Source organism: Arvicanthis niloticus, chromosome 24 (genome assembly GCF_011762505.2).
Source record: "Arvicanthis niloticus isolate mArvNil1 chromosome 24, mArvNil1.pat.X, whole genome shotgun sequence".
NCBI classification, from domain to species: Eukaryota; Metazoa; Chordata; class Mammalia; order Rodentia; family Muridae; genus Arvicanthis; species Arvicanthis niloticus.
The window spans coordinates 27,310,784-27,320,076 of NC_133432.1; positions in this window are offsets into that span (position 1 = coordinate 27,310,784).

Genomic DNA, 9,293 nt, shown 5'->3' on the forward strand with positions numbered 1-9,293 from the left:
GAAGGGTCTCTTGTGTTTGGGTATACAGCTCAGGTTAGCCTCAAACTCATTATATAGCTGAGGATAGCCTGGAGATTCTGATCCACCTCCCAGTTATTGAGACTTCAGGTAAGCAGCACCATGCCGGGTTTATGTGAGCACAGGGGCTCGAACCAGGATTTCCAACATGCTAGGCAAACTACCCACTGAACCACATCCCCTGCTGGATGACTTCCTTGGAGAATAGACATTTGTACGGCATTTAAGAGGGCCAGGCTGGTGCCTTTGAAGCTTGGACAGACTCAAAAGCCCTTTGTAACCCTAGACTTTGTGACTAGAGAGGACCCGCTGGAAAAGGCCAAGGTGGTCCTGTGGTGGGGGCTGAGGAGAGGGTGCTCTTAACCTTGAGGTTTGAATGTTATCTTTTGTATAGGTGATGGGGATTCACTTGGCAGTATCCATGGAGACAGCTGCCTGGAGAGTCATGGGAAGTTTAGGTGGGCGGTGCAACAGTGTTTGTTTTCTATTTCCAGTAAACAGATACCAGGGCAACCAGCCCTGCGGAGTTTTCACGTGGCGACCCTGCATCAGGTGGGGGTGGGAAGGTTGAGGGAAAAGGAAAGAGGGAAACCTCATTGGAAACTTAGGCTCATAGGCCCAGCTTAGGCCTGTAGGCCCAGCTGCTGCTTGTTTGTGTTGTCCCCTGGTCTCATCTGTGGCTTGGAAGCCCTGGGGGAGGCTGCGGGGCTGGGAGGGAGAGGCAGATGTTCTTGGTTATCTCTGAGGAAGGAGACTCAGCTCAGCTCTTAAACCGCCAGACAAGTCTCCAAGATGCCTCGTGCCCCCCCACCCCCGCCTTAGCCATCAGAGGGACCTAGGACCTCGTGTCCCCAAGCATTCAGAAGAGGGGTGGGTGGAGATTAGCTGGATGTGGGACTCCTTGGGTTTTCTAACAGGGGAACTGAGTTGCTTTCTCTTCCTCAGACTGTCATTCCCACAGTTTCTAGATCTTCTCCAGCAAGGCCACTGTTTTCTGGGGCTGGGCTGGGCTTCGCCAGGGTGCAAGCAGCTTCATCCTGACCTGGGTTGGACGTTCTGTTCTGGGCCTCAGGAGAGTTGGATAGTGGCAACTCTCTGTGGGGTGGGGGAAGTGCTTTTCTTTGGAAATGGAGAACTTGCTCTCTCTCTCTCTCTCTCTCTCTCTCTCCTCTCTTTTTCTTTGATGAGGAAGACACTACAAACAGAGTCACACTCCGTAAATCTCACTACTCTGGAACTCACTCTATGTACCATGCCGGCCTCAAACTCACAGCAGTCCTCCTGCCTCTGGAATAATAGCCATGTCCAGTTTTGCTCTGAGAAGGATCTCACTGTGTAGCCCAGGGAAATCACAATCTCTCTGCCTTAGTGTCCCAAGTGCTGGGAATGACAGGTGTGCCACTATGGCCAGAGTCCTAAAGGAACCTCCACGCTAGAGGGACATATGAGTATCTAGCAGGTGGGCTTTGGAAACCAGGCAATGGGCCTATACGATGGCTCACTGGATAAAAGTGTTTGCCGCCAAGTCTGACGACATGAGTTCAATCCTGGGGACGCACATGATGGAAGGGTCAAACTGGCTCCCACATGTTGTCTTCCAGCCTCTACACATACTCTGTATCACACATGTATACACGGACACACATATATACAAACAAGTAAATAAAGTATGTATAAGATGAGGCACAGCCTAGCAGAACGAGGCCTCTGTTTCTTTATGAATTAGGGCTGCCTGGATGATCCAAAACCCAGACTTGACTTGGCCCCTGCATCTCTTCTTCGCCACCATGACCTTGTCTATCATTGGACATGGGGGACAACTAGTCTTGCACACATAGGATGTAGCTTCCTGAGGGCTTCCTGGAGGAGGCGGAGAGTGTCTTACTGCCCCCCGCCCAAGCCTTCTTTGGGACATCCTTCTCAGAATCTAACCTGAGTCACAGGCTTGTGTCACTTTCTCTTTTTCTTCCCCTGTAGAACCCCCAACCACTTGGACCTCACCCTCTTCCTTCTGACCCTTTGGTAAGTAGGGGGAGGGGCGGGGAATCAAATAGTCAGAATGAGAAAAGTCCTTGCTGTTGAAATAACTCAACCCTTGATTTCCCCAGGATCAGAGATAAGAGCGTGAGTTACGTGAGCTGTGGATTTCTGGGAAAGTTCCAGGAAGATGGCTCCATCTGGTCCCTCTGCAGGTGGTTTGTAATTGGAGCAGGCTCAGATTTTCCATGACTGTCCCCTACCCCCAACTCCCACCCTTGCCCTTGCCCTCTCCCATAGAGCACTGGCTCCACTGGGGCCTAGGAAGTCCTGGTTGGTCTTCTACCCGTGCCCCTCCCCCATTAGTGCGTGTGTACGTGTGCGTGTGCGTGTGCGTGTGCGTGTGCGTGTGCGTGTGTGTGTATGTGTGTGTGTGTGTGTGCGCGCGCGCGCGCGTGAACGCACCCAATGTTTAGTATAGTAGTCAGCTCTCGCCTTCCACAGTGTGGGGCCAGGAACTGAACCCATTGTGTCAGCCTTGGTGGCAAGCGCCTTTACCCGCCTTTACCCGCCTTTACCCGCTGAGCTGTCTCGGCTTCTGCTTGACCTCTTGCCCTCTTGGTCTCTCATCTTGCCCTTCCTCTTTGCGCGTCTCTGGTTCTCCCCTGAGATGTCTTGCTCACTCCTCCTGTCTCTCAAGATAATGTGGTCCCTCACTTCCTCTTCTGGTTGCTCTCTTGCATTTTTCGTCCTGTCTCCCTCAAAGGAGCTTATGCGCCCCCACTCCCTCTCGTCGTCTGACTCAATCCCTCTTTCCTTCTCTCTTGCCTCCTAGAATCCCTTTTACAGTCAATCTCAGGCTCCTGGGCTCTTCCTCTGGGAAGGACTGTCAGCCTCCCTCCAGTTACACAGGCTCCTTGGAATGCTGGGTCTGGCGCCCCCGTGCTTGGTGATTTCACTGGGAGAGCTGGGGGTGGGAGAAGACAAGATCCTCCGCTAACTCTAACACTATTTCTGGCCTGGTGGCTCTCCAAACAACACAATTCTGAAAATAGCTCATGTTTGGGCTGGGCTGGCTCTGCCCTTTCTAGGAGTGAGCTGGGCGGAGTGGTCAGGGCCTTGGTTTCTGTTCATTCGCAATCGTGGCTCTGGGACAGCCCGATTCAGCTTGTCTGGTCTCAGCCTGTTTGGAGCTTCCATACTTGACTTTCTCCTTCTCAACCTTCATAGACCCAGCCCACCCCCACCCTCCAGTCCCCCCTGCCCTTCCCTAAGCTTTTAGGTTAAATTCAACTTGCCCCTGGTACCTATAATGTAGCCCTTGATTGCTGGGACTGACTTAAAAAATTATGTGTGTGTGTGTGTGTGTTTGTGTGTGTGTGTGCATGTGTGTCATGGCATAGGTGTAGAGATCAGAGGACAATCGAGAGTTAATTCTTTCATTCAACTTGGGGATCAACACACACCCACACCCACGCACACACATGTGTGCACCATAGTTTCAAAATTGAGAACCATAAAAGTTATTTGATTCAGAGAGGCCAAGGTATGAATTATGACCACACAGCACCTGCTCTATAAATGGAAGAATGGTAGTCGTGATCAAATAGAGCCTGTCTCCAGGCAGGTACCTGACGCTGCTTGACTGAAGGCTGTAAGGATTGCTTAATTCAGAGAGGCCAAGAGATGAGCTATGATCACACAGCAACTGTCCCATAAATGGGGGGATGCTGGCAATGACGTCAGTGCCTCCAGGCAGGGACCTGGGCTTGATGAGGTTGTGGGTGACACAAAAGTTAACCTTTTGTGTGTGTGTGTGTCGGGGGGAGTTGTCCTTCTGTTTGTTCTAAGGACAGGTCTTTCTGTGGACTTCTGGCTGACGTGGTTAGCTGACCTAGGTTAGCTCAGGCTGGCCTTGAACTCTCCGTCTATCTGCCTCAGCCTTCCAGATGTTGGGATTGCAGCTGTGTGGTCCCATGTCCAGCATAACTTAATCCTTTTGAGCCTTAGCTTTAAATTACTTTCAATAAAGGCAGACGGAGTTCGAAGTCAGCCTGGTCTGTAGAGAAAGTTATGGGACAGCCAAGGCTACGTAAAGAAACCCTGTCTTGAAACACTAAAATAAATAAATAAACATCGGTTGATGACTGACTGATTAATTGATTGGTGAAGGGGGCAGGGTTTGTGCACACCGTAGTGTTAGGGAGGGGAGGTCAGAGGATTCCCGTGGGAGTTAATTTTCTTTTCAACTCTGTCGGTTTGTGGAGCTACAGCTTGGTTTGTTTGTTTGTTTGTTTTAATTGTTGATTGTTGATTTGGGAATTGAACCTAGGGCTATCCCTGGCAAGGTCACACTCTCTAGGGCTATCCCTGGCAAGGCCACACCCTCTGCCAGACCTCATCTCTCTTGCCGGCTAACTATTAACCCTGTGTGCGTGCCTGTGAGCGGCTTCTTGTCTGTGTGCCCTCAAGAGCTGTTCTTCACCGTGTTTATTTGTCCATTCATTCTTTTGCTTATTTTAGAGTCAGAGTTTGTCAATGAGCCGGGCCCTCGCCAATTCCGAGAGACTAGTTGGCCATCCACACTCAAGGATCCTCTGACTCGGCCTCGTTAGTAGTAGGCTTGTCGTACTATGGCCAAGTGTTTCAAAATATGTGTTCAGGGTGCGGGTTCAAACTCAGGACCTCGTGTTTTTTGTGCCAAACACGTTCGTTACCTGTTGAGCCATCTCTCCAGCTTTCTCTCTCTTTCTAAAGTTAAAATTACATTTATTTACTAAGCATGTGGGTGTCAGTGTGCGTATGGGTATGGGCATTGCATGAGTGTGGCGGTTAGAGCCAGTTCTCTCCTATGACCATGTGGGTTCCGGGGACCAAACTCAGGTAGGTCATCAGGTTTGGCTGTAAGTGCCTTTATTTATCCTCCACCCCCGCCCGGAGCCACCTCACAGACCCAGCTTCTTATCTGAGACAGTTAGGGATTCCAGATCTGGAAGTGTTACGAACATCTGAGCTAGCATTTAGCCAGTGTCGGGCGCCTTCTGGACAGTCAGTAAATAGTAGTTATTTTTGAGTGGCAGACAGCCGACATACTAATTCTCAAAGAATGCAAGCTCCCTTAAGGGGGAATGCTGGAGGCCGTCTTTTGGACTTCCTGTGTTTAGTGGCGTTAGCCTCAGATATCATGACGGTGTATTGGCTGCTTCTCAAGGGCACAACTGCCAGCCACTCTTTAGTTTGTTCCAAGTCAGGTCTTCCTGTCTTCGTGCCCATCCTGACGGCTGCTGCTGTGGCTTGGGAATATGGGATCCTATGTCGACCCTTGTGACAATCCATGTGTCTCTCTTGTGTTTTGTTACAGGTCCCTGTTAAGTAGCTTTGTTCTCACTGGAGTCCAGGCTGGCCTTGAACTCAAAAGCCTCCAATTTCAGTCTCCTTAGTGCAGGAATCACTGGCTTCCAGATGCATCTTCCTCCCTTAAGCATACAAGGAAGAGAGAGCTTGACCTACCTTTCCAGAGAGGACATACAGGACATAATTTTTATTATTCACAACTCCTGCCCTCATGGTCTCACAGACTGGCCTCAAACTCACAGGGGCGGCCAGCCTCTGTCCCCTAGGTCCTAGATTAAAGGTCCCCACCTCCCCCGCACCTCCCTATGAGGCTGACCTTGGTACTTTTCTGATCCTCCTGCCTCCACCTCTAGAGTTCTACACAGGAGTGCTCCCTGCTTTATGAGGTGCTGGGAATCAAACTCAGGACCTTTGTACAGGTGAGCAGTCTGCCAGTAGAGCTAGATTCCCAGGCTGTTTTATCCTTCCTCCTCCTCCTCCTCCTCCTCCTCCTCCTCCTCCTCCTCCTCCTCCTCCTCTTCTTCTTCTTCTTCTTCCTTCTCTCTCTCTCTCTCTCTCTCTCTCTCTCTCTCTCTCTCTCTCTCTCTCTTTCTTTCCTTCCTTCATCCCTTTAAGAAATATGGTCTTGCTGTGTATCCCAAGATGGCGTTGATTTTATAATCCCCCTGCCTCCACTCCTGGAAAACTGGAATGCCAGATATAAATTGCCCTGTCTGGGTTCTACTATTTCCAGAGGGTGTTTACTGCTGGGCCGTTTAAGAGCTGTGTTCAACAAGCAGGAATGACCCTCGAGCATCTGAGGCCAGATTGAGCCGCCTAGAGGAAGTCTGACGACAGGCAAGGTGTCTGGAGATGTGCTCACAGAGGCTGACTCTGTCAGCCAATAAGGAGACTTAGGACCTGAAGGGCCCTGACGTCGGCACCCGGTCCCTTCATCTAGTTCTGCTTTCCCAAGAGTCTGGATAGCCTGCCTCTGACTCACATTCATTCTTCCTGGCTAGCCCCTGTTCCGCATTCTCTACATTCCCAAGTTTCCCTTTGGCTATTTCTCTGGACACTGGGCTTCTTGAATTCTGCCCTGGCTGAAGGAGGAATCCTGGTTTCCCCAGGCATGACCAAACATCAATTGCCACTCACGCTCAGTGGCATAACATCAAGAAAAGAGAAACAGTTCCTTTCCCTGAAGAAATGTCACACACATGCGGGGGGACCAAAGAGTGACTGGCACAGGTGACTAGAAGACAGCATAAAGATGCTGTGTGTGCGTGTGCGTGTGCGTGTGCGTGTGCGTGTGCGTGTGCGTGTGCGTGTGCGTGTGTGTGTGTGTGTGTGGCTAGGCGGGCAGCATGTTTGCCTCATGCAGCAAGTACTCGGTTCAATTCCCACACTGCACACAAACCGGGCATGGTAGTACAGTCATACACGTCTGGAATCCTAGCTCTCGAGAGGTAGAAACAGAAGCATGAGTTACAGATCATTCTTGGCTATGCAGTGAGTTCAAGGTCAACCTAAGCTAGGTGAGATCCTACTAAAATAATCAGGAAAAAAAAAGAAAAGAAAAAGAAAGAAAAGGAAAGAAGGAAGAAAGAAAAGAAACAAGTATGGCCCAGCTTAATGCCACATACCTTTACTCCCAGCACTAGGGAGGTGGAGGCAGGTGAGTATCTGTGAATTCAAGGGCAGTCTTAAGAGAGCAGAGTTTGACAGACTCCCTGGTTGGCAGACAGGGAGAGAGGTGGTGGCTAGTCACAAAGGTGGCAAATTTCCAAGATGGTCGTCTTCTTCCTCAACCTCCTGACTTGAGACAACAGTCTATCAGCTTTTGTCTCTCAGCAGCAGGCTTCCCGCTGATGGCCTGGCTCAGCAAGTTCAAGGCCTCGGTCAGGACTTGTTAACCACAGTTGCAGACCAATCAACCACCAGACCAGCCTTCAAACTGACCAACCCCAAAGTAGGCAAGGGCCCTTCAGAAGCTGTAAACCCCTGGACCTCAAGAAGAGGCTGGACTTTCTGCTCCCCAAGTCCCGACTCTGCTGGGCAGAGGGTCTTCTCTCTGTGCGTCTGCCGTGTATGTTTTTTCTCCCCCAAAGAAACACCTGCCTTTAACTGTTGATTCTGTCTGCGGAACTTGAGAATTCTCAGCTACTACCTGTTGCACTTCAGTTTTTCCTGCCTGTTAAGTCTTTAAGTGGTAGAGAAAACAAACCTAACTAAGACCCCTAGACTGTATCAATTGTAGACTTGCAGACTGCATCAGCCTGGTCTATATAGTGAGTTCCAGGACAGCCAGAGCTGGGGGAGGAGAGGGGGAGAGAAAGACGGAGAGAGGGAGAGAGAGAGAGAGAGAGAGAGAGAGAGAGAGAGAGAGAGAGAGAGAGACCACACACACACACACCTCCAAGAAAAAGAAAACAAACACACAAATGTAAGGCTGTATTTTCTACCTTATTTTGGAGGAGAGAGTGTATCACAACCTGGAACTCACCAATTCAGCTAAGTTGTCTGAGCAGTGAGCTACCACTCAGTACTGGGAACCAGCTTTTTACATGGGTGATGGGGAGCCAAACTCAGGTCCTCATGTTTGTGTGGAGGTATGTTACTGACTGAGCCATCTCCCTAGACCTCTACAAGCTACACTGTAAGTCTTGGGGGTGTAGGGGATAAAAATATGCTGAAGGTATGTAAGGAGGGAAGACTTCATGGAGGAGGTGAGGCTTTATGGAGGTACCTGGTTGTAAGGGTGGCTTGGGAGAAAAACAGGGAAGAAAATTGTGGGTGGGGTAGGTCAGGGAGACACTAAACACTCCAAGAGAAGTCCTGTGGTGTGGTGTGTGTGTGTATGTGTGTGTGTTGTGTGAGTTGGTTTGAATAAGAATGGCCCCCATAGGTTCATATACTTGAATGCTTAGTCACCAGGGAGTGGAACTGTTTGAAAAGATTAGAAGGATTAGGAGGAGTGGCCTTGTTGGAGGAGGCGTGGCCTTCTTGGAGGAGGTGTCCACTGCAGGTGGGCTTTGGGGTGTCAAAAGCTCATGGCAAGCCCAGTCTCTCTCCTCTACCCATGGATCAGGATGGAGTTCTCAGCTGTTGCTCCAGGATCATGCTCCCTGCCATAAAGATTACAGACCAAGCCTCTCGGATTGTAAACAAGGCCCAATTAAGTGCTTTTTTTTATAATATAAATGAGATTTGTCTTGGAGGTGGTGTCCCTTCTCAGCAATAGAACAGCATGTTTTAGTTTGGAAAGAACAACCATCCTCTCTCTTTCTCTGGGAATGGATCAAAGGGTACAGATTTGCTAGATAGTTAGATAGGTGTTCTGCTACTGAGTATCATCCTAGTTCCTGTCTTATTCTCTAGGAGCTTTCATGCTGTAGGTTTCTGCTTTTTCTGGAACCTTCCACCCATCTCATTGAAATAGATGTTCTTGGTCTATTCTGGCTGGCACGGACATATCTCTTAAAAAAAAAAAAAGATTTATTTTTGGCTGGGTATAGTGGTACATGCCTTTAACCCAAGGACCCAGAGGCAGAAACAAATGAATTTCTGTGAGTTCAAGGCTAGCCTGATCTATATCATGAGTTCCAATGCTAGCCATAGCCACACAGCAAGACTTAGCCTTAAAAGGAAAGAAAAGAAAAATAAAGAAAAAAAAAAGAAAAGTTTGTTTTTTATTATTTACTTATGTGTAACTATGTCTCTCCCCCTCCATGTGTGTGTGTGTGTGTGTGTGTGTGTGTGTGTGTGTGTGTGCCTGCCTGTGCACACACATAATGGAAAGTGCTAGTAAAGGCCTGAAGAAGGTGTGGGACCCCTTGGAGCTGGAGTTACAGGCAACTGTGACTCACCTGACATGGGTGATGGGAATTAATCTCAGGTTCTCTTCATGACTGAGACATCTCTCCAGCTGCCATCCTCATTAGTGTTCGTTTTTGTTTTTTCTT